The sequence below is a fragment of the Calidris pugnax genome, unplaced genomic scaffold, assembly GCF_001431845.1.
Source record: "Calidris pugnax isolate Ruff unplaced genomic scaffold, ASM143184v1 scaffold32, whole genome shotgun sequence".
In the NCBI taxonomy this organism is placed as follows: Eukaryota; Metazoa; Chordata; class Aves; order Charadriiformes; family Scolopacidae; genus Calidris; species Calidris pugnax.
In genome coordinates this window covers 9,545,621-9,572,284 of record NW_015090783.1, presented here as the reverse complement: position 1 = coordinate 9,572,284, position 26,664 = coordinate 9,545,621, and the positions used below count along the sequence as shown (strand labels likewise).

The following is a 26,664-nucleotide window of genomic DNA, read 5'->3' as shown; positions in this document are numbered from 1 at the left end:
AGGAACTGGCATCTGATCAAATTTTCAAGAGTTATGCTCCCTGCTTTATGAATAAATCAAGGAATTATCAGGTTTTGAAAGTTCCCAGCACTATTTTAGCTCTTGGTGCCTCATGTACATATTAACAGCCTTATTTTATGGATTCAGCATCTAAGGCATGATGAACCAAAGGGGATACTGGTAGCAAAACTACAAAAGAATCCAATCCTGATGTTTTTCATCGAGGACAGCTTCTCAATCATGGTTTAACTTGGAAAACCCATTATTTTGTTTTAGTTAATTTTAAGCATAGCTTTCTGAGATGCTCTATGAATGAACAAAGTTCACCTGCAGATTGGGACATATTACCACTAATTAAAAGAATGCAAAGTGTATCATTAACTAATAAATTCATGATAGTTCAGTATTTTACTGTATGGTCATGTCAGCCCAACATCCTAAAGGAGCCCAGGGGACATCAGAACATCAACTGTGCCTGGGTCACTACTGTACAAGAGCATCCACTCCTCCCAGTAAAGAGGATACTCCACAGGCAGGAAGACTGGGGAAAAACTCCTTTCTGGGTCTTCCTAACTCATCTCTATGCAGTATAAATATATAACTAAATCTAATATGACAAGAACAAAGGTCTTATAAGGATTACCACAGCTACAATGAATTTTACACGTATATCTTCCAATTTTAAAGCAGTTGCCTCCAAGGACTGAAACCCTTAAGGGGAAGCTGCACTAAACTCTCCTGATCAACTCTTTTGTATCAAATAACCATACAGTTTTGTGATTTTCTTTTCATAATATTGATAATACTAGGGGGGGAAAAAAAATATTAACATTTTCAGGAGCGTAACTACAGGAGAAAAACATCAACTATGTGTATACAAACAACATACATCACAGCTGAATATTTCCAACCCTGACAAGTTGCAGTATCCTGTAACCTAGGGGGAAAAAAAATTCCCCCTGAAATAACTAACTGCAGAAGTTATCTTGCAAATATGAACACAGAAGCTTCAAACCATCTGAAGTTACGCTGCATGCACACACTATAAAAAAAACACAACTACATTTTTCCTTGGCCGGGAAGAAACTTTCACAGAGAACATGAGAGAGCAGGAAGAGTTTACAGAGCAAATCTATACTGTGCTTAAACTCTCGATTAAACATACATGAAGCCAAACAGAGGAAGTGCCTTCTCCTGAGCTGGCCCTGCTAAGGAAGTGCAATGCAGCAGCGAGGTTCAGCTCCAGGCTTCCCCTTTTCCTCAGCTCCCCTCCCTGCTCCACTTACCACAGCCATCATGGGCCAGGAGCCGCCGCCGAGCGTGTTTAGCTCTGCAAAATTGGCTTCTTGTCACAAGTGCAACATTGCAGTTTTCCACTGAGAACCGGTGCTTGCTCACTCTACCGTAACTACAGGAAAAGCCCATTTCTGCAATCCAGAGGAGGCACCAGTTGTAGGATCTGTAGCAGGAATAGCACTTCAAGGAGTTGCCTTTTTCCCCATGAAAACCTCAAGTAGCAATATAATTCCATCTTTCCTTCCATATTTCACAGTGTGCCCAGGAAGTTAAGGTGCACAGCACTCATTTAGTGTTTTTAAACAAAAGAGCTGCCCTTCAAACACCACTGCACCTAATACCTATGTCTGAGAAGGCCCTGCCAGTTCTTCTGTTCTTCTATCTATTAACTACCAACACAAGGATGGCCAGCCTGGCAAACCCCACATTAAAATATCTTCATAAGACACAGCAGGAAGACAAATACCACATGTTCTGGACAACCAAGGAGCAAATTCATGGAATATTCCCCAGGCATGAGAGGCCACATGTCTCCAGGTCTTACAGCTTTTTACTACACGAAGGAGCTGGGTAAGGTCTCACCACAGAGCCCTGCACCCAATGAGCCCTTCACCCGCTTGCCAAAGCTGGATGTTTTACCCTCAACAAGCCAACTGTCACTTAACCATGGAACAGGGCAAGCCATATGGCTCCCTTGGATTTGAAAGCAGGTCTGGACGTGACAGCACTCCACTGACACTCGGGCTCTCCTTGAGCACCTCGGGTGTCTCCAGGCAAAGACTTCCCCAGCATGGGAATCTAGAGCTCCAAACTGGACAGAATAGGCTTCTGAAGGAGGAGGCTGGTTTTCTTTGGGCAATGCCAGAACACGAATGGATTCTTAGACTCTGCAAGCCAGAGCTCTGTATCTTGCACATTCAGCTTGCAGGAGAGCCCCTCCCTTAGATATCCTTTCAAACCGTCTCTGTCCTTCCCTCCTCCACCCTCCTCTTTCTCTCTGCATCTTCAGATGGTGTCCCAGGGCAGTCATCCCCATCATCTCCAGCCCAAACAGCTTCTTCTCTCTTCAATTCCCAGTTTGCAGAGAAATGCCAGTTGCAGGTGGACATCCCAGCTGGGCGCAACTCCATGACATCTTTAGCCCCATCACACCCTAACACAACCACACTGAATGTAAAGCTACACCATAACCTGTTCTTCAGCCCCTCAGTTGTGAGTCTGCTGGCCATTCCACAGCACTTCTGGACTTACTTCTTCTGCATCTCAGATTTGCAGCTACTGAAAACCTCCCCAGCAGCACAGCCCCACTGCCAGGGACATGATCTACAGCTGATAAGGGACTTGTGCATGAATTGCTTGTGAGTGGCATATGGCTCAAGAGTCACTTTAACCGGCAGGGCTAAAGACTTTTAAAAAAAAAAAAAGAAAAAACAAACAAACAAAAAACCCCAGAAGGTCAATTAAGTACTAAAACTAGAGCCATTCCCTGGTGACAGCAGGATGAAAATTAAATTTCAAAGTGGAAACATATTTTCACAGTAGTGCTGAAGCACCCTTCACTAAGATTTCACTTAAGTGTCCTCATTAGAACGGGAGAGACAGTAGCAGTGTGTAATCATTAAGGTCATCCAATATATTTTTGAGTCCCCAACACTCAACTGTATGGTAGTTTCTGGAGTCTCCATAAATAAACAGTTTGAGAGCGTGGAGCATCTGCTACTTCTAAGATGAGTCACGGTAGGAAATTCCCCTATATTTTCTAGGAACCAGTTCGGCAGCCAATGCTTGACGCTGCGATCTGACTACGTACGCACCCACACAGGCGAGAAGAAATAACTGCTATCAATAAATCCACATTATATTTGACGTACGGAATGCAGATTTCACACAGGAGATTACAATTAGAAAAATTATTTTGGGAAAAACATTCCTCAGTTTAATTTGAACGCAACAGAAATTTTGTCAAGATACAGTAAGGAGGAGACTGGAAGAAAGAGAAACTAATTCAAATAAATGGAATGAATTTGAGGACATTTTGAAGGAGGGAAGTAAATACACAACAGAACTTCAACACCCCATAGCACTTGCCTGCATTTTCAAGTGCTGCATCATTAACTGTATCATCCCTTACCACATGTGTCCCACATACAAACTTTTAACCTCAGCCCCCTGCCCCCAGCTTCCATCTTATCTAAAACTATGAAGGATGAAACTCCCTCTCACCTTCCCATTTCTCTCCACTCCAAAACACTACACTAGAAATGCTTCATTTTCACAAGGAATCCCTGTGCTCCTTCTCCCCGTCCCCAAACGTCCCCCATCCCAGAGACACTTGGCATTTACTCTGCTGACAGCAGGATCCCTCAAACTGCAGGGCTGGCTCATTCTGTTCCTCCTCTCAGACACCCAACAGCCCCACAAACATCCCTCCCAGGATATTTCAGCAGCAGCCTCTAGATTGTCCTGATCTCTTTCCAAACTCTCTGTCACTACCTTCTATGAGAGAGGGATGCTAAATCTACATGTACCCAGGTTCCAGGTTTGAGGTCGGTCAGCGGGAACAATACGGACTTTAAAAATCAGGTTAAATTACTAGACGACCTTCTAATGAGGGAATGCAACCTCACCAACAAAGTAGAATTCATTTCTACTTCAGCAGGTACTGAGGAGACAAGCCTTTTGCTAGGCACAAATTCAAGATCCAAGCCAAACTCTTATGAAGTTATTTTACATGTTTTTGACTAATTTTAACATTTTTACTCCATAGTCAATACAGCTGCAAGAAAACTGAGAGGACACAATTTCCATGACAATTCCTGCAGTCTTGGTGTGTTGGTTGTGTTAATTCAAGCTATGATACATTTTTGGTTTTGACTTCTAATCTGATAACAGGAGCTCAAACATTTGTGTGCAAGTAGCAAACCAATAACACTTCCAGATAAGCCCTCAGGCTCCTAGAATTACTGAATAGCAGCAGTCTCACCTTCAGAGAGTACAGGATGGCCTTCTTGAATTACCAGGACTCTTGATAAAAATCCAGTAGGACAACAGAGAAATTCCACCTCACTTTTGAATACCTGAAAGTTACATCCTCATCTATCAATGGAGAGAACTTAGAACAACTCCACCACAAACCAGCAACACCCTTGTCCCATCAGGGTGAACTACTTGGAAGGACACGTACTTACACAAGACAATTAACACAGGGTAAGATTTGTTATTTTTCACCATGGAAGTGACTGCAAAGATTACAAGCCCTAGAATTTGAGTACAAAACCCACAATTTTCTGTCCCACTAGCAGTCTGTAAAAGGCAGCTTGGTCTTACTGAGAATTAGTGCCCAGACTCATACAACCATGGACCAGTCATTAGCTCTCTTTTAAGACAGGACACTTCCTGTAAAATGGGTCACCACCCCATTTATCTGCAATATTTAGACTGACAATTAATTTCTCCAACCATGAAATTAAATATATACTCCTACATAGCTTAATCCCACTAGCAGTCTGTAAAAGGCAGCTTGGTCTTACTGAGAATTAGTGCCCAGACTCATACAACCATGGACAAGTCATTAGCTCTCTTTTAAGATAGGACACTTCCTGTAAAATGGGTCACCACCCCATTTATCTGCAATTAATTTCTCCAATCATGAAATTAAATATGTACTCCTACATAGCTTAGCACTGCATTTCAATAGTCCTTAATGCTATTGTAATAAATTAGCAGCAGTATGTCAATAAGGACAAAGGTAGCTACTAATCCACTAATAATTAGTGCTTGGCTGTTCAGAAGTGCTTAATTACCACGGCTGCATTGTAACGAGAAGTGTAAGAGCAAGTTCAATGAAGCAACTGGAAACTTTCAGTCCATTCTAAAAGTTGCTTATTCTGAAATCAGTGGTATAAAGCAACTTTTCTGTATCAGGTGATAAACCTGACTGTAACACAGAGAGCTTTCCCTGACATTCACAGAACCCTCTCGCCAGCATCAGACATAGCCTAAGATGATTTTTTTTCCTGTATCAGGTGATAAACCTGACTGTAACACACAGAGCTTTCCCTGACGTTCACAGAAGCCTCTCACCAGCATCAGATGTAGCCTAAGATGATTTTTTTTCCCCAATCATTGAATTTTCTTCAGAGAAAAAAAATAATCTCTGATCATGGGATTTTTCAGCTATCACCTCACGTAAAGTAGCTGGAATTCACTGCAAATATTTACAATAAATGAAGGGTTTCTGAAGTACCAGATCACTACAGTTGGTAGCAAAGGCTCAGAACTGCACTAGAGCAATCTATAGGTGGTTTTAGTTCCAGAGGAGAATATCAATTATATCAGCATTTCTTCTCTTTCCAGATGTCACGTGGCCTTTAATTGCAAAGCAACATTCAACACAATCATATTAATAATATCCAATATCTTGTTTCTAGCTGCAATCTGTGCTACACAGAGGAGATGAAGATACAAAAGATGAATATTACAATCAAAACTTCTACAGATGTAAATCCATTCAAATCCCAGATCACTCCTGCTTTTCCAAAAACGCAAATCTAAATTCCCTGAAGCAAGAGGAAAGTGCATTACATGGGGAGGCCTGTACACATAATGGCAAAAATCTGCCCTAATGTATTTTAAGTTGTGCTACAGGAAGTATTCTTGAAAAAAACAAACAAACAAAGGAAAAAAGACCAACATACATTGATTTGTCAACCAGGTCTCTGGAATTCTAAAGAAAAGCGCAAAGGGAGTTGCTCCAGGAAACCTGCTCGGCAAACAGGCCATCACACATGAGTTGTGTTTCACCTTTCTAGTAAAGTGTCACCTGTATGATAAGAGTTTGTATCAGTCCAAGAAGTGTGTATAAGGTAATATTATATAATGGGCTCTCAACACTCTGCCTTATTTCCCTCTCTACAAAGAACAAAACTGTGGCTTCTAAGTAGCTTAGCTGTTTGACAGAGAAATGCACACCACGGCTGCTCCCCTCACTCACATGAATTACAGGAACTGATTTTCCAGAACAGAGAAGGTTTAAGGTTCAGCAGTAAAGGACTGCTGGGCACACAATGCCGGTCATCACCAGAAGTTCCACCTGCAGAACATCTGCAGGATTCGTTCAGTGACCTGGTTGCCCCAGTTTAATTTTCAGCTGACAGTGCTCACAAAGCACAGCATCCCTGAGGTGCCCTTACAGGATGCAGGAAGAGCTCAGTGTTACAGTTTCCAATACGGCATTGCGCACCCATAACTGCAGGCTAAATTACACCAACAGGCATTAGGAACCTTATATTGCAGCTCTACATTCACCTCATCTGGATGAGGATAGGATCCAAAGATTTCACCTGATCAATAAGTAGATTTAAACTGGTCTTTTCCAAAGACAGCCTGATTCACCTCCCCTACTATACACACCCAGCTTCACAACAATTCCTAGAAGAGCCCCTGAAGTACATCAATTTAAAGACCACCAGCTCTCAGCATTGCATAATTCATCTCTGGTCAACAGCTAAATATGAACATTGTTTTTTTAAAATAGTGTTTTAAAAAACATTTCATGTACATTACTTCTCTCCCAGCGTTACCCAGGAAGACAGAACCATTTCCATGGCATATTAAGAATAACACAGCAGGCAACCATCCCACAGCTTGCCATGTGTGTATTTATTAACCAACCACTATACTGTAAATACAACCAGTGACCTTTACATCTGCAGAGTGTAAAATAGATTCCAAACCTGTAACTGAAATGTCAGTATCAAGCTTAAAAATTAATACATGAGCTGAGCGGAAGAAGCCCCACCACTATGCAAGAGCAGAACTATTAAAGTATTTTGTCACCAAAGATGGGCCAATCCCCCAGAAACACAAAAGGAAGTACAAGCAGCAAGGCCATTTCACATATCTGAATGATTAAGACATTTAACCATTTATTTCATTTCTATCATCACATTAATTTTACAGCCCTTTCAATCATATATTCAACCCAAAAACTAAAGCAAAAAGAATCCAAGTGTGCACCCTGAAGAGCAGCACTCCAAGAGCATCCCGATCCTCCCGTCCTATCACCCACCGCCAGAAGAGACTGGACTTACTGAGAAAGCGAGATAAATTAACAGTCAAAACAAACACAAAATGCCCTGTAAATCTCAAAGGGTAACACAAGACAAACGCTAAACAGACCTGGTAAATTTTAAAGACTACACAGAAACCCAAGTGTCCTTCAAAAGGCTGTACTATCTTCCAAGCCAGGGACAGACAGGGCACAAGCACTTTAAGGACGAGGAACAAGATGACCAGCACAAAACCAGAAGTGCATCGATTTTATCTGAGGCACATTTTTGACAGCCAATCAAAAGATATCATAATTAAAATTAATTACATGCCAGTAAATGTTCTAGTGCTCAGAAGGTATTAAAATATACTCCACAGCAAAATTGTGGTTGTTTTCTGGTATGCATTTGTCTTTGGAAGTAGAAGGGGTTTGGGATCTGGGTTTAAGGCAGTCCCACCACAGGCAGCAGAGCCTTCTGACTACCTGCTAAACTACACTCTTCGGCAGATACATTTGGCAGCCTTACATCTGGGTTCAAGATTTCCACTTGAGCCACCAGAAGTTTCTTGATTCAATTCTGTAAATGCATCATTTGGCATGTAATTTAAAAGGGAGAATAAAATGTCAAAGCTGCTTCTGAAAACAGTGGAATATGCCCAGAGTGCTATATAAAGATTCTGGAAAAGCTACAAGGAATTCAGCTACTGTTACATATACTTCTGCCTCTATTGGCCTGGAAATGCCTCTTAGCCCTGTACTTCCTTCCAGAGTTGGTTTATGCAACCAGTAATTGAAAGCATTCCCCATCAGGCCTTGCTTATTTAGTATCAGACACTGTAGATTTCAATGCAGCTTCTTAAGCAGAAAACGTCAAAAAGCCACCACAAAGCTATTTGCAAAGGTAGACGGAGCCTAACACGAGCTCAGTGAATGAGCTGGTCTTTGGGGAAGGGAAAGAGACAGCGAGAGCAGCAGATCCTTCAAGATCAAGGTGAAGAGAGATGTTTTGGTAATAGAGGAAAAAAACAATACCTAGGATACACCTGCTCTGCTGACAGAGAAACCTTGCTCTAGATTAGAAGTCTTCAGACTTTCACAGCCCGACTGAGGCAGGACGGGACAGTTTAAAGCAGCATAAAAACTATTTCAAAATAAGTTGTTTGAGAGGAAACAAGGACAGAAACTATATGCCCTGGTACCCTAATATGACAGCATTTCACTGGCATGTCAGCGTCAGACTGTTTATGAAAAGTTACCCTGAGCCATATCTACCTCTGCTCTTCCACTCCCAAAATTCTAGCGGGGTCCTTCCCCTGCCCACAGAAAGCTTTTCATCTCTTCTGATCATTGCTGGCTTTAAGAGCTCCTGAGACAGGTCAGCAGATTTGGACATTACTTAAGCTCCAAACGCTGTTTATTAGCCTTTCTGGAACGAGCTGATGGTTTCACAGCTATTCCTCACAAGGGACAGCACCAGAGTGTGCCGCTAGCGGTCTGACCACAGCCCAGGAGACAACTCAGGGTCCTCAGGCTGAAGGACACCCCCAGCACAGAAAAAGCATTCGTGTACTACTGCTGCTTGTGTGGTCCTTACCATGGCAGGCAGAGGGATTCCATCCGTGAAAAACTTCCTTAATTTTCTTTAAGAAAGCCTGGAATAAACACCATTAATGTTGCAGCAAATGCAGATGGTTATGCACTTGACTTGGGCACTGCTGAGTTTTGGTAGCTTTTAATGGCATCTAATATGGGAGGGAAGAGGCAGGGGACCAGAAAAACATTGCTATATGTGTTTAGGAAACTTGTTATTTTTAACAACACACACATTTTAAGATCAGCAACTCTGAAGCAAAACGGTTGGTGTGTTGATAGCACACCATGAGCCTTCAGAGAGCAGATATTTTAGGCCATTGCAGCAAAACAGACTGATCCCAGGAAGGAAAGTTCACCCACTGTGGCAAAAATCAACACAGGAACGGTAAGTTTATTCAGCCATTATGCTGAAGAGCTTAAAATGGAAACATTCTATACATCTCTCTTCAGGCCAGGATGAACAACTGAACAGAAATGAATCACTACTACAAGAAGTGACTGGAAAACACACTGCTGGAAACTGATGGTATCTTCTGCCTCTCCCTCCTACCCATGAAAAAGTCCTTATGACCACATCATTGTACATTTTTGCAAGGAAAGAGCAAAATCAAATCCACTATTTTTAGGTTTTTTTTCCTTTAATTAAGCTTTTGTGTTTCTCCAACTACAGAGGCTGATCTATAAGGTCTCGTCTTTCCTTGCAGTTCCTACTACGTTTATGTTTTTTGCACAACTGCAAAAATCAACAGTGGATAGATACTCATGAGATGCATCACACCCCGTCCTGCAGCTTCAGAGGTTTAAAAATACTTAAATGAATAAAATTAGGGTGAAGAAGCCATCTCTGTTTAGTGCATTTAAGTATGAAAAAAATAATCTTCAAGACAATAACTGACAGCTTCTTTTACCAAACATTCTGATAAAAAGAAAGAAAAAAAAAAAAGAGAAAAAGCTCCATATTCACAATGAGATAGTCAGAAGCTAAAAATAACCGGCCAGCTGCAATTCCCACCTTATGCGGCCAGGCAGAAGTGCTTCCTTCTCCCCCTCCCCATGCACACACATGCTCACTTCCTTCTTCATTGCAACATCAGAAGCTGAACTCGATGCTAACAAGCCACAAAGTCCTGCCCAGAATTTAAAGTCACGCCCCAGTAATTACATAAAATAAGCTCTTAGTACATGTGGTTCAAAAAAAAAAAATTTAAAAAAATAAATAAATTTACTCAACTTCAATTTTGCTTTTAATTCCAAAATACTTTGACTGGTCATAAAATAGAAAAGCAATTTTCATTTCTGAGGTTTGCTCCCTCCACCCAGATGTCTCATTAATATATATTTTTTTTAAACTCACTGTAGAACATCAGCATGTTCATTTATCTTGTTGCTATGGCAATACAGGGATCATTCCCCCCCAGAAAAAAACAACTTTAAGAATTCCAAAATACTTTGACTGGTCATAAAATAGAAAAGCAATTTTCATTTCTGAGGTTTGCTCCCTCCACCCAGATGTCTCATTAATATATATTTTTTTTAAACTCACTGTAGAACATCAGCATGTTCATTTATCTTGTTGCTATGGCAATACAGGGATCGCTCCCCCCCCAGAAAAAAACAACTTTAAGTGTATTTGCTCTTCAGTTTTTGTACATAAAACATGAAGAGGGAGGATAGCAATAGTGGGCGAGGGAAAAAAAAATAAAGGAAACATAAGATAATGTAAAACTCAGTTGTGCAGATGTCCCTCTCAAAAGGTGGCCCAAGACATCAGAGTAATTCAGAAAAGCAGCAAAGACTCCCCAAAAAGCTTTGCAAGCTTCCAGTACAAAGGCAACGTGCTCTTTGCCAACCTGCCCTCCCTTACAAAGAGGCAGCAGGCACAAATTCGCAACAGAAAATGCCATCTCGGCTGCATACAGTTCTTTCCCCTGAGAAGGCAGAATAAATCACGACAGTTATTAATGAAATTTTGCGCTCTAGTGGTGCCCTGCCACTAAAAAGACCAATTAAAACCCTACTTAGACATGGAGATGCCTCCAGGTCATACAGCCCATATTACCCCCCCTCCAGAGGGAACCCTGGGTGTTGGGCACAGCCCGGGCAGGGTGTGCCACACACCCAAACAGTAACCAACAGCTGCCCTAACGCCCATAAACGTAGCTCCCCGGCCACCAGGCAGTCACCAAAGTGCAAAAGCCTGGGTTTAAATACCCTGGTTTTTTAAAAAAACCAAACCAAACCAACCACCACAACTTCTAGTTGCTTGCTCCGACCAGGCAAGGATGGGAAGGACAACCATCCGTCTCACTTAGGTAGTCTGAGCTTTCCAACCGTTTTTTTAAAATCACTCCCCAGTTGGGGGGAGGTAAATTCCACCCTACACCCCCCTTCTACTAACAGTAGCAGCAAACACTTGTGGTTCTGCCACATTAGCAGCCAGCACTAGGAAGTTCCTTCTGCCAGGCACCCAAGATGAGAGCGGTAGCTCTCCACGTCCACAATCTTACCATCTCCTACACAGCTTCGGAGCCGCAGGAACACACCAGCACAGGACACAGAGGGAGTTCCATCCAGACACTCAGCTGAACTTCGCAAGAGTTCTTAATTTATGAGTGATGACACAAATTAAGCCGTCCTTTTTGTTTTAAGGCAACCGGGAAGACAGAGATCATGAATACGAAAGTTCTTTGACTTCCTCTCTCCACACCCTTGAGACTCTTACCCACAACCTCACCGACAGCAGCTGCACATGCTCTTTGGATGGGGAGGCCCTGCCAGAGCCAAACACCCTTTGTCTGAGATGTTTTTATGCTTTAGACATTTCACCACAAATTCCCAGATGGCTTTGGAAGCCAGGTGGGCTTAACGGCGCTCGGAAAGATTTCTGCCCTGCTCTACTACTTATCTGAACTACAGATCTTCCTAAAGGAAAAAAAAAACCAAACAACAAACAACCTGAAACTTTCCTCATTTGTATTAATGAAATAGTCTACTTGAAGAAAATTAACATGCATTGGTGCTTTCTCTTCTAATTTTAGGTTCATGGTTATATACTGCAAGCAATTTTCACACTTCAAGAGCAAATAAGATTTAATATTAAGAAATAACTTTTCATCTTCACAGGATTCCCATCATACAGTGCCACAACCTGACATTTTAAAATGCCGTTGTATACCTGAAGTATGAAATAAAACTTTGTGTTTGGCAATTCCTGCTTGCTTACACATCATCATCTTCCAGTCAACATTCTCAATACCTACAAGACAAGCATTCCACTTTGGGTTTTCCCCTGCTTCTTAAGGAAGGGATTTATTTTTTTTTTAATAGGCTATAAAACACTGCACAACTAACACACAGTAAAATATGTCAGCCTTTCAAAAATCCTTTCCTTGTTTATACTACATACCTCAACACAAAACCCTTTAAAACCCAGAGAAGTTGTGAATGCTCCATCCCTGGAAGTGTTCAAGACCAGGTTGTAGGGGGCTTTGAGCAACATGGTCTGGTGGGAGATATCCCCGCCCAGGGCAGGGGGTTTGAACCCGATGATCTTTAAGATACCGTCCAACCCAAACCATTCTGTGATTCTATGATACTAAAAAAAAGCACCAAATATGGGTTTCCTAAAAAAATGCTTCAGAAAGCAAGTACAGTGAAAGGAGGGCGTGTTCATTCAAATTCAAGTCTTCCTCTGCAGTTTGTACAGGAAAGAGAAAGTGAAACTCGCTAATTTACTCATTAACTTAAACTCAACAGTGGTATGGGGTCTTTTTTTGTTTGGCACTTTTTTTTTTTTTTTGAAGATAGATAACTCCCAGTATAATTTAGCAGTACTGCCCCCAATTCTCTGGGGGTGAAGTTTCTACCTTCCATCCCTGTGCTCGCTCCCCATCTCTCTGTCCCTACCCCAGACCACTGCCTTCGCCACACATGGTTATTTTGCAGCTGGATCGGTTTCCTCATCTATATCACACTCTGGTAGCACAAAGGTTTGTGCCAACACAACTCAGTGGGAGAAAGGAGAGGCTAAAGGAAGATCTAGTTTTAATTCAGCAGTAACATCCCTTAAAATTCATGTTAATTTATAGACTAATTTTAAATTAAATCACAATTAATCAATTCCACGCTCCTGACCCCCTGATCCCTACCTCCTCAAGCCCTGTGTTTCAACAGGAATCTGACTTTGCATTTTTCTTTCATTCAATACATTTCAAATCTGTCAAGACACAGAAAACATCTTTATATATAAAACCATAAAGAGATGAAACTCCGGAGACAAATCAAAATGTCTTGATTTAGACCTCAGTTGTCAAGGTTGCATCTTCACTTTAAAGCATGTAACACTCCTAAATTTTAAGACAGTTATTAGAATTTAATAAGATACCCTCACTAATGACTGAACAAGACTATTTGGTTTTGGAAAAAATCCTGATATCTAGTCATTGCTAAAATGGGGGTTCTCCATTTCTTGAATAGTTGCTTATTATAGTGCTGGCCAGAAAGGATAAAATTCTTGATAGTATATTTATAAAATATCTGTCAATGTATTTTTAAAAACTAAAACATATGAGCATTCACACAAAAGTTTCACAAGTTGTCAAAAGACAACCTGAGCTTGAAGATTGCCAAATCTCAAGAGGTTTTTAATAGCCGCTTTACACCTTTTAATATGAAGTACTAAAATTTCTGTTGCCTGATATTATTTTTTTTAATGTTTTGTTCAATTTAAAAAGTGAAAATATGGCAGATTAAAAGTTAGGCAGATATACAGGAAAAATTCAGCTGGATGTATGTATTTCTTTCGGCTAGAAGGTGCTAAGGGCTCCTTAGCGGCAGAATAAGTAATCATCACGACGTTAAACTGCCAAAATTCACTTAGGCTACGGCCTGACCTGCATACAAAACCAGCCGTGAAATAGAACTGAAGTGCTCAAGGCAGACTCAAAACATTAATGCACATGCTTTAGTTCTGCCCCAGCCCAGCACAGCGCTGCCACAGAATGGGCCTACCCAGGGTAATTGAAGGTGAAGCCGGGAACAGCTACTACTATCATAGCTTGAGCTATTAAGACTCCTTAATGAATGGCCTAACAATAACCCAGGCTTAATCAGTTCTCTCATTGCGAGGGCCATACCCATAATAAGCCCCTTGAACATTCCTATAGTGTTTTCCAAAGATCTCACGGCATGAGGCCACTAACTGTGCTCTCATAGCCTTGTGAAGATGGTATTAGTCAACCTTTTTTATTTTTTTCATTTAAATACAGATAAAAAAAACTGAGGCAGAAAGCTAGCAAGCAACTTCCCTGTGGGTACACAGCTGACTAGTGGCATGTAGAATCCTGATCTTCCAGATTCCAGCCCTGTCATCAGCCAAAAGGCCATCATTACGAAGAAAGAAATTAGTCTGGTCTTATAAATAGCATTTGAATATAAGCCTTCCTAAAATATTTGCAAGGAGTTGACCTTAAACACCAGCAGAGCAGCACAGGTAGCCTGGAGCTTTGGCCACCAGCCTGCATTTCAGCAGACTGGGGTTCCTGTCCCTCTGCCTTTCTGGTGTCTCCAGAGCCCGGATCCAACACAAATTGGGGAACAGATCAGACCCCAACCTCTTTCAACCACCTCTGGCTGATTTGGGCTCAGTGTATCAAGAAACAGTAAGACTGCTCAAAAAAATATAAACAACGTTGTTCTAAAATACTCAGGTAGCCAGGAAAAAGAAATTAAACAACGAGCCTTAGTCAGCAATTTTCTGCTACTTTATTCTAAGGGACTGAATGACCATGGTCAGACTGGCAGAAATCTCACTCTAATGTACAGCTGGAAACTTGAAAACCAGAAAATGTGCCCAACACACCTGAAATTTGGAGCCCTCGGACAAGTTAATATTCAGTCAGCCTTTGGGATCTGAACTGCTGCTATTATATATCACATATTCAGTCAGCCTTTGGGATCTGAACTGCTATTATATATCACGGATTTACTTGCAATTTCTGCAGCTCTCACATGCATAAGTTAAGTATATTTTGATTTACAGTGCCACAAAGAAAAAGGTCCTTTTGTGGATTACAGCTTCTAACACCTGCAGTAGATCTAATTCCTAGACTACATTTCCTGCAGCAAAATACTAAGCCCAGTATTGATTTTGTACCAAAAATCCTCTAGTGTCTGCTTCTGCAAGAGAATAACTTCATTTGAAATGATGTATTTTCTGGTAAAGCAACCCTAAAATACACAGCTGGAAATTGCAAAAGCAGAGTTAAAGTAAACAAAGTAAAAATAACCTTGCGTAGTAAAAAAAAGTCATTCCAGTAGTTACTCATTTATTCTGGTTTTAGATACCTGCATTACTACCTCCTGCCCACCTGGGCCATCAAGTACTGAACACAAGTTTTACAACCCTAACAGGAGCTTTTCCTCCATGGAAAGAGCCAACAATGGAAGGCTTGTTGTCTTCCGTGGGGATCCTCCACAGAGAAAAGGCACCACGCAGAAAATACATAAGCAATTTTGAGAAACAACTGCCTGAGTAGAACAAGTTGGAAAGTTGTTTTTTGGTTTTTTTATTTATTTCTATTCCTCACTTCAAGAGCAAAATGTGGTTACAGGCAGGAGAGCCATAAAATCCTCTTATTTTTGGCTGCCCGCTTCCCAAATGAACATAAGGCTCCTGACTATGAAAACATAAGCCTCTAACTTCAGCTTAAGGTTCACATCTCAATGCAAAAGCAGCAGCAGAGGCAAAATTCACTGCATCCTGCCCAGGATGACAAAACTCATTGCATTAGTATGCATTAAAGCACCGCCTGACTGTGGCAGAGCGGATGAGACCTGACTCTTAACAGAGACTGTTTCCATCCCAGCTCACATTTAGGTCTCAATTATCTTATCTGCTCTGCCACTCGCATACTTTCCAGATAAGAAATGTTTTTCCCCCCCCTCTTTTGAAAGAAGCTTAGAGTTAAAACTGAAACCACCACCAGTGTTACAATTAAAAATGTTACAAATTAAAATTCATTTGAGGTTAAAATTCATTTGAGGCTAGTACTTTTAAAAAAATATTCTGTGTACAGGTTAAAGTAGATCTAGAGTTAATTGACACACTGTATAATTTCTAATAACAGTAGTACATTCTGCAAGTGGAAAGTGAGTATTTTCTTGCCTTCAGTTTATTCACATGGTTTAGGTCAACGATCAGTTCATCTGAAGTTGAGAAACTGCTTAAGAGTTGGGAGGGGGAAAAAAAAGAAGCCTGTTTTCCTTTTCCAATCTATGACTAAGAATGAGGCAAGTGAAGGGAGGATCTAAGATCCTGAAGGCAATGGTAACAAGAGGTCATTAGTTAATTCCCTCAACGACAGATTCTACTTCCTTTTATTAAATAACATCAGTTTTTAATGATACCAAATCTTTTTTTCTTCTTCTTAAGGATACAGCATACTTAAACTTTACCTGAACCAGTCAAAATATGCAGAAAGAAACACACAAGAAACCCTGAACTGAAAGGCAGATTGTCATAAACCAAGAAAGTAAATAAGACTCATCTGATTTTTAGGCAAAAATTTTATAAATTTGAGAGCATGTATAGTCTTTCTTAAAGATATTATGTATCTTTGGCCTAACAGAAGCAGTACCAAAATTGGCATAAAGTCTGTTTTAACCAGTACTTTGACATTATCAAATAAACTAGAGTCAGGTTTTTCATTAGAAAAAAAAGACAAATGCAAACACCATCTTAAGGTTTAAATAAAGGTTCCTGCTTATTGCTTAAATAATTTTTGAAAAAGCTTAATCAATCTACTCATATGACCAACTGTTTATTATCTGTATTACCACAGCACCTGCGAGCCTCAGTGGCACTGCAGCAAGACCTACAAAGCCACAGCAGAAGTGATGCCTGCTCTGAAGAGATCATAATCACCTAAAAGATGCATAGTTAATAAACACAGGAGAGCACAAGGAAACAGACAACTGGAATTCATGTTCTCTGCACTTTAGTACACTTGCCCTTGGAAAGGGAAGGATTGGAAGGATCAAGGTGCACATTTCATTCTTCCAGCCACCTCACCAAAAAAACCCTCCAAAAGTCACGTAAAGACAAACAAACCCAAAACAACACAAACAAAAAAGAAGGAAGAGGTTTTCGCTAGAGAAGTGGAAAAAACCCATATATACACACCTTTTTTAATACCACTACTTCCCATATAAACCAGAAAGGATTTCAGTTTTTAGGCTGCCATCCTATTCAGTGAGACCGAGCCGTAAGAAAATAAACATCCCTCTGGATGGCTAAAAGGCTGAGTGAACTGTCAAGGCAGAGCTGCTGAGGCAATACCTTCAAAGCTGTTTCAGAGTCTTTTTTTTTTTTTAAATAATAATCCCATCCCCTTTAGTAAAACATCCAGTGAGTTCATACATTCGTTCCAGCTCAATGGGCGCACACACAACTTTGGGAAGAACGGTGTTTTCATTTAAAGGAATTCTTTGAAAATTTACCACTACACCACAGTAGTGCACCCAATGCAAACCAGCAGCCAGAGCTGTTTACAAAGCTTTCTGCTCGGCGTTAGACTAAAAATCCAAACTCTTTCTGCTGTGTAATAAATCAGTGCTCTGCGTTTAACAATTTTCAGCGGTACCATATGCTACGTACTCCCATATGTTCCATTACAAGGAAGAAAAACATCATCTCAACATGAATCATCAGTGACTATATTCTGGTAAATCTGGCTGAAACACTCACAACGTTCAAGGGCAACCCTAAATAAATCTGCTCAGTTTTATGCCAGATTCTGTGCGACAGAATCACAGATCGCTTATTTAGAATTAAGGAAAAAAAGTGCTTTAATGTAGAGAGCTGAGCATCTCTCCAGGAGCAGACTCACTGTGCACAAAATTTGGCATACAGCCATCAATTCCAACCTAATAAAGACATCCTGCTCATAAAATGATGGTAGTATCGGGGAATCATAACACCTTTCATCCTAAACTGCTTAACATGTGTGAAAATACGTACTCTACATGCAAGATTGATTCCTCTCAGTGCTGAAAAGCAGTCACTCTGGAACGTGGCATCTGCCACGTTCTGCATCGCAGGAATTCTGGAGCGTAAAAAAACCAAAACAAAATAAAACCAAATCCACGTATGCATTTTCGACTACAGGGAAATTCAGTAGTAGTGTATAGTCTCCTACACGGGAGTTTATCCAGGACTTTGTCACTTGTCACTTTAAGGGTGGGGACGTTAACCTCAATTTCTTGGATTTAAGTACGAACAGCTTTCCTTCTCTTCCCAAAGACAGCGCAACCCACACCACAAAAGCTGCTTGTGCAGAAGCAAAGTCACAAAGGCCTGAAGATGTGGCACAGCCAAGGTCAGCACCTGCCCTTCTTTGGAGGAATTACTTGGTCTCTCAGGAAACCCGATATTTAACAGAGTGACAGCAGAAGGGGGTGCAAACAAGGGAGAATTCACTATTTCAAAACTCTAAAGGCAACCCGCTGAAGGTTGGTTCACCTGAAGGAGCTACATTCTCCAGCTTTGCCCAATTAACCCCCACGATCCAACCATGCCTAATTATACTAATAGTCAGAAGGACAGACTGAAATTAATAAGCCAAACAAACTGTGAGAATGCCTTTATTTGAAAGTCCTTTGCAGCTAAGTAGGAAGGCATCCAACTGCTCGTTCCCACATAACTAACCATTGGTTTCATTAAATTCAAAATAAACCAGAGTCCATTTCAACCTAATATTCAGGGTGGGGAAAAAACCAGTAACTACATCAACATCAAGCTATTACCTGTTCAAGGGCATAAGTGCTTACTTCATTAACAACTCGGACAAACTTGTTTTGTAAGCTCCCTATATTAAATTTGAAATTTCCCTGCCCTTACAAATTAAGCTAACAATTTCTTACACAAAGGAAAAGTCCAGCAAGACAACACAAACACAAGGATGAGTATATAAACAAGAAAACTTCCAAACTGCTCAAATCAAACGCATTCTTTGCCATCCTCAATAAGAACAAGCTTCCCCATGCCACCTAGACAACAGAATTTCAAAAATTTCTTCGATTTCACTTGAACAACTTATAAAAAATAAATAGCTATCAGCATTCCGGGCTTCCTCAATCTGAGGGCAAAACCTACTGATCTTTACGAAAATGTAGATTTGTATTTTCAACTGGAAGTAAAAAATAAATAGCCATGATATAATTCAACAGAATAAAGACAACAGGTCACATTAGAAGCATCGCTCTTCAACGGGATGAAGCGGGACTTGACAAAGATTGAGCAGAAGCTGCCACTCTATCATAAATAACCAGGAGGGCACTCGGATTTCCACCATCCTTCAGGAGCTCAGGAGATGGATGACCACACCCAATTAATTTACTTTAATTCCTATTTCAACTTTCCTCCTCATTAATTAGGAGCTGAGGTTCACATAGATTACAGTTCCTGGCATGCAATCCCGATGATGATTTTAAGTGGTGCATACTACACAATCACACTTCGTGCACTGTAACAAAGCCGGCGGATCCAAAGGAAAACTCAGAACGTGCACTACATAGGTAAAAATAGGACGAGAGATTTCCTTCTTTTTACCCAAAAAATCTAAGGAACACCACATTTATCAGATCAATACTTTCTAAAATATGCTTTACGCAGTAAATTGAAGCAAACCTACCATAGTGATTTCAGAGAGTGATAATAACGCAGCAGCAGGAAAACTCACTGAGCTACCCTTGAAAAACTAATGAACAAGCAGGCGCAACGCAATTGCATAATGTTTATTACACAGCACTAAGCCAAAGGCAATCAAATCCTTCTGGTTTAATCAATGGCCTTCAAATAAGGAAGTAGTTTGAAAAGAGTAAGTATAAAATAAAACACTCTTTTGGGTTTAATACTTTGACTTTTTTTTTTCCTGTTGTATAAACGCACATCTATTAAAAAAGCTGAGCATGTGCTGAAATACAATTTTATAAAAAACTACTTCTTGAATATCTCTATACCAAAGCTGCACTTTTATTCACACTTTGCTGTAAATACTATGACTGAACCATAGGGAGGTTCTGTTAAAATAATCTGAACTCTGTCTTATAACAAAATAACTTTTCTACTTTAAAACATTAACCTTAGACACAAAGATATTTTTTTCCCAGTAAAACCAGCAAATAAATAAAATAAAATTGAAAGTATTACATTAAGACCTCCTCCCCTGCCACTTCTCATCTTAACCTGAATGTTGCAGCATTTAACGAGGTTGCAGAACAACCTGGAACAAAAACCTGTAAAGGGAGAAAACAACTGGATGGTGTTCCTGGTTCAGCCTCACTCACCCCACCCTTTGTGTACAAACTCCCCTGCCACCCCTCTGCTCCCCAAGACACAGGGTGTCCTCAACAGCCCCTCTCAGCCCAGCAAACTCCAGCCCTGCTACAAACAGGGTTTTATATCACAGGCACAACAGCTACAAGTCAGAAGTCAGTGATCAATCAGAAGGGACAGAGCCCAGCTCTGTTAAGAGACCACCCCATCCTGCAACATATTATGAAAAATAAACTTAACGGCAAAAGCCTGTTGATACCAGATGCATATTTAGAATGCACATAAGTAGAAACAGCTCATCTTTAAAAGTTTTGGCTTGCAAGGATTCTTTCTAACTGCTAATGAATGTGACAAAGCAGAAGGGAAGTACATACAGAGAAGCACTGTAAGTAATACTCATACAGAAAAATTAGTTTGCAATCTGAAAACTTGCAGATTGGGAAGACAGAAACAACCTAGCTCAAGTTTTCCTCAAACAGATGCCAGAGGAAGTTATAGGGTGAGTTATAGGGTTAATAAGAAATCTTGATTTGACAAAGCCTGAAAAAACTATACATTCATGCAGATATGAAGAGTTTGCAGCCTTAAGTTGTTAGATATTTGTATGAATTTCCATGTCACAAGAGAGTTTGTGAACGGGTATTTACATTTAAAACACTCCCTATATTGTTATGTTACTCCCAGAAAACTCAGAATTAGCTAGCTCCCAGAAATCATACAGTCTTAAAGACATGAACAGGGAGGAACAAGCATGGTGTATTATTTCTCTCCACAAACAATCCATTATCAACGTAGAAATACCAACACATGTACTCTAATAGATCTAGTACAAGATACATTACACTAATGACCACTAGCAAAACAAGCTACGTAACTCGAAGCATTGTAGCACTCCAAACATTTGTTGAAAATATGTAAGCAGACCTTGGAGAACAGATTGGAGCCCACTTATCCTCACCCAAACATAAGCACCATAAACTGCAGTCAACAGCATCACAGCCCTTGTTGTGCTCCAACCCAGTTAACTTTTAATCACGTTGTACTGCTCAACAGCTTCTGCAGGAGGTGAGGAGTGTCCCCCATCGATCCGTAACCCTGAACCGCTTCCATCCTCTTATTTAGATCACTGTCCTTTACACTGGGCAATGCAATTTGAAATCCTCTTGGGGAGAAAGTGGAAGCAAGCACAGCTCTCCTGCAGCCCAGGTACGTCCTTCCAGTCCAGCAGGGAGGCCACACCAGCACCACCTGTTTTGCTGTTTTTAAACAAACATGGCAGCTGCCAGTACTCCGCACACCTACGAGGCCAGCCTTCAACTGCAGGAGCACAAACCAGAGGAGAACACCCTGACTGGGGACAGGAAAACCACCACCGAGCTGCTCAATTCTGCCCAGGATGAGTGACGGGGGAAGATCTAGGTGATATAAGGGGGCTACTAAATTTTATAAGTATCATAGTTATAGAATTAGGGAATTAATTCCGCTTATGTCCCTGGGTGGAAGAAAAAAAAAGACACAAAGATATATATATATATATATATAAAAAACAAAATTCTAAGGGCTTAGTACTTGCCTAGTGTCCTCCTTCTTTCTCCTTCCCACGCAAATATGAGTACTGCTAGATGACATTCAGCACCTACAGTAAATCATTTCTTGATGTCATTAAAAGGACAGATACATCTGCGAAGTCCAGACCTACGTAATTACTTCCAACTCAGTTTAAAGAAAGCCGACAGCAACCAACCTCCCCTTTTCACTTCAATTTCACTAGGCCAACGCTAACAGACAGATCCGAGGGGTAATCTCTACGGACAAACGCTGTCTATCCGAGCTGTAAGTGTCCCTGGCCTCCAGGTGAAGGAAACACAGCCTTTTTCCCTCCTGTCTTCACGTCCACCCTCCCACAGAGACACGTCCCCCCCCGCACAGGTTACTGTCACTCGCCAGAGCTGCTGCCCTGCAGCTCTAACTTCCCACAGAGCTCCTGTGCCAGCGAACTCGGGGACAGCTCACCACGCCAGGCAGCTGCGTGTCACAACTCCCACAAAAACCAGCACCAAAGGCTGGGAAGCTGCCCCCCAACCCCAGCCCCGTCACCCCCTCCCTTCCCTCTCCTCCCCAGCCCGGCTCCCCTCAGCCCCCGTCCTCTCCCAGTCCCTTCTCCCCCATCCCACCGCTCCCAGCCCCAGAGCCGCCGCAGGACGGGCACAGCCGGCCGTGGGGCTGGTACCCTCCCCGGACCCCCCCTAAAAAAAGACACAAAGATATATATATATATATATATAAAAAACAAAATTCTAAGGGCTTAGTACTTGCCTAGTGTCCTCCTTCTTTCTCCTTCCCACGCAAATATGAGTACTGCTAGATGACATTCAGCACCTACAGTAAATCATTTCTTGATGTCATTAAAAGGACAGATACATCTGCGAAGTCCAGACCTACGTAATTACTTCCAACTCAGTTTAAAGAAAGCCGACAGCAACCAACCTCCCCTTTTCACTTCAATTTCACTAGGCCAACGCTAACAGACAGATCCGAGGGGTAATCTCTACGGACAAACGCTGTCTATCCGAGCTGTAAGTGTCCCTGGCCTCCAGGTGAAGGAAACACAGCCTTTTTCCCTCCTGTCTTCACGTCCACCCTCCCACAGAGACACGTCCCCCCCCGCACAGGTTACTGTCACTCGCCAGAGCTGCTGCCCTGCAGCTCTAACTTCCCACAGAGCTCCTGTGCCAGCGAACTCGGGGACAGCTCACCACGCCAGGCAGCTGCGTGTCACAACTCCCACAAAAACCAGCACCAAAGGCTGGGAAGCTGCCCCCCAACCCCAGCCCCGTCACCCCCTCCCTTCCCTCTCCTCCCCAGCCCGGCTCCCCTCAGCCCCCGTCCTCTCCCAGTCCCTTCTCCCCCATCCCACCGCTCCCAGCCCCAGAGCCGCCGCAGGACGGGCACAGCCGGCCGTGGGGCTGGTACCCTCCCCGGACCCCCCCTACTCCCAGCCCGGAGGCCCCTCGAGCAGCCCCGGGGGGGCCCCGCCGCTGCCGCACCCCCGAGAAGCTTCACCGGGAAGCGGCCCCGGGACGCCCGGCACCCCCAGACCCGGTACCCAGCGAGAAAAGCGGCGGGGGTGCGTGTGTGTGGGGTGAGTTTATCCCCCAAACCCGCTGACTGACCCCGCCGGGACCTGCCTGTCAGAGGCGAAGCCGTGGCGCGCGCCCCCTCAGCCGGTGCCGCCGCCGCCCCACAGCCACGGCTCCCGCTCCCACCTCCACCACTCACCTGGTGCCGGCCGGCGGCAGCGGGCCACGTCCGCTGCGCCCGGGAGGGAGGCGGGAGGAGGGAAGGAGGGTGTCCGCCGGCCCGTCCCCGTCCCTGCCGCTTCCTGCCACGGCCCCGCCGCCGCCCCAGGCGCGGCTCCCCCCCCCCTCTGCCAGGCGCGGCCAATCGCTCGGCGATCGGCTCCACAGCCTGCCCGCCGCGGGCGGGAGGGAAGGGAGCGGGTATCGGCGTTCGCCTACCCAGCCCGGCAGCTCAGGCCACGCAGCAGAGCGGCGCCGCCTACATCGATCGCGCCCCCTTGCATCGGTGCTCGATTCAGCCGCCTGCGCGGTCCCGCCGTTAACGGCCCGGGTTGTTACCTCAGAAGCGGGGGGCTCCTTAGGGCTTGGGGTGGGCGGTGCTGGGGCCTGTGGGAGCCTCAGGTGTGTGAGGGGTGGTGTTGGCGGCTATGGTAGCCTCAGGTGTGTGAGGGGTGGTGTTGGGGGCTGTGGTAGCCTCAGGTGTGTGAGGGGCGGTGCTGGGGCCTATGGTGGCTTCAGGTGTGTGAGGGGCGGTGCTGGGGCCTATGGTGGCTTCAGGTGTGTGAGGGGTGGTGTTGGGGGCTATGGTAGCCTCAGGTGTGTGAGGGGTGGTGTTGAGGCCTATAGCGGGCTCAGGTGTGTGAAGGGCTGGGTCGGGGCCTATAGCGGGTTTAGGGGTGTGAGGGGCTGGGCGAGGGTCTATAGTGGGTTTAGGTGTGAGGGGCTGAGTCGGGGCCTATAGCAGGTTTAGGTGCCTGAGGGGTAGTGTCGGGGCTTGTAGCAGGCTCAGGTGTGTGAGGGGCTGGGCGGGAGCCTATAGCGGGTTTAGGTGTGTGAGGGGCTGGGTGGGGGCCTATAGCGGGTTTAGGTGTGTGAGGGGCTGGGTGGGGGCCTATAGCGGGTTTAGGTGTGTGAGAGGGGGTGGCGACGGTGGAGGCCAGTCGCAGAGCAGGTCTGAGTCTTTAAGTACCTGCTGTCAGGCTTGGGAGAGCTTTAGCAGTGGCCGTGTGTCCTAGGGCAGGTCACGTCAGGCAGAGATTCCTTACCAAAAAAAAAAAGAAGGTCTGGCTTAATAGTGGCGTGCTTGGAGGAAAGGCCTCAAAGGAGAAGGAGCTTTAGCTGTGGTTAAGAGATCTGGATTAGGAAGAGGTCAGAGCAAAGAGACAGGGTAAGGTGATATAATGTTGTTCTTGCCACGCTTTGAGTCTAAAGGTGAATACTCCTTGTTTTATAGCTGTAGAGCCCTACAATGGCTCATCCTTTGATAGTTCTTGAATATTTTTCTGCTAAATAAAGCTGTAGGGGCAGAGGTTCATCTTCTGCTTCATACAACCTGATTCTGCTAGCTCGCTTCCAGCAACTATTTTCCTTCTGGGCTTTCTTCTAGGACCGTCATCACACAGCCCTTTGAAACTAAAGATACAGAAACTTGAAAGCCATGTGTTCCAGGCTGAGGGTGTTGGTATGCATTCTGCTCTTCAAAGGCTGAGGTACTATATTACAGGTTTTCTCATTGCAGTCATCTAATTCATACAATAAACGAGTTGCCATGATCTCTGTTTATAAGCTGAGCTTTGGAATGTTTTTGTCTCTGTTTCTTACAAATGGAAAGAAAAACATAAGTGACCATGACTTCGGTGTCAGCTACTCTGTGAGTAGCTGATGCTGACAAAGCAAGAGGCAGAAATCTTTCTTCTAACCAAGTGAATGTATATAAAACAATAAGTGAATTGTGATGAGAAAAACAGCATTGATGAAAACATGAGCCAAGAACAATAGCTTGGCAGAGAAGTTTAAATTTTCCCTGAGAGCTCTTTGGGGCGTAGACAGTTAAGTTTCTGCATTTGTAAGGGAAACATGGCATTCCTTAAAGCTGAACCTCCTCCCTTGGGTTCCCACTGAATGCCTGAGAGATGACAGTAGAGGGTGTCTCCAGAAGGCTAATATTAAACATGAGGAATTAGTACGGAGGGAGCAAGTGAGATTCCAGTTTTGACCACAGACTGAGCTAAAAAAATTTTGCATCAGCAGCTGCGTGCGGCCAATGAGTAAGAAACTGCACACAGCCCCTTTTTTCTGTTCAAAGGGTTCTTCTGTGCCCTCGTATTAGCAAATGCACCTGCCCTTTGTGAGGTGTGTGAAAGACGGGCTGCTCCCGAAGGATAAATCGGCTTCAGACAAACGCAAAGCGCTGAGGCAGTGTGTCGAGGGATAAACTAACCTTGGAAGGGCAGCCTTGGTTCAGACAGGCTTGCAACTGGTTTGCTCTCCACAGCAGTAGGAAGCAGGCTTGCAGGGGAGCTGATGGACTAAATATGTGGGCAGACGGGAAGAGATACAGACAGGAAATGGGGAAGAAAAGGGGGGAAATAGCATTTATAAAGCTTTAAGGGCAGCCTGGTTAGTTCTGAGAGAGAGATTTAGCTGGTCCCACCTCTTATTTTTAAAAAACTCTGCGACTGGTTGACTTTTAAGAAAGTGTTTTGAACAATCCAAGCCAGGCTTGCGGGGAGAGGACAAGCCCGTGGGCGCTGGGTGCAGCGTGGGCACCCACCCGTCGGTCACCACACCCTTTCCTGTTCGCCCTGTGGCCACGGGTGGCCCTGCCAGCTCCCGCTGCCCCGGTGAGGGGAAAGGTAAAGGGATTGCATTCCAAAATGCTGCTAACCCCCAGCGCCTGGCACAACTTGGCAACAGAGATGTGGCAGAGAGCAGCTCTGGTGTCACATCTCCCGTGTGCCAAGGCGAATGTCCCTCGAATGGGACATTGGCTCGATAGCGTTTGCCTTGTGGCTGCCTCTCAGCCTCGTCTCCCGTAAAAGGTAATATTTACTTATGTAAAAAAGGTCTGGGGCGTACTTTGCGTGGGTGTTGCGAGTTAAAAATTGTCAGTCAGGGCAAACAGATCTTTGGGGTGAACTGCGGGGAAGCAAAGTGCAACTCCGTGTGTGATGACAGTCACAAAGCCTGTGACCCCGTGCTCCCGGCGGCTGCCGAGCGCCCGGTTCAGCCGGTCTGGTTTTGAAGCTCAGGCCTCCTTTTAGATAAAACGCCATCCTATTCCTTTTCCCTGGGTTAGGTGTTCACGG

The 26,664-nt window shown here is 43.5% G+C and overlaps 1 protein-coding gene across 4 annotated transcripts in view; it reads right to left on the bottom strand.

Moving 5' to 3' along the window:
* Positions 1–23,674, bottom strand: part of TAOK3 (TAO kinase 3) — a 108,439-nt gene extending 84,765 nt beyond the window's left edge. For 3 of the 4 annotated variants that reach the window (XM_014963936.1, XM_014963964.1, XM_014963974.1), the window contains exon 1: positions 23,556–23,674. The gene's annotated coding sequence lies outside the window, so the exon portion shown is untranslated. Of the gene's footprint in view, positions 1–11,448; positions 11,579–23,555 lie in introns of those variants that run through there. The other variant, XM_014963947.1, reaches the window with a different exon arrangement.
* Between the last annotated feature and the right edge of the window lie 2,990 nt (positions 23,675–26,664).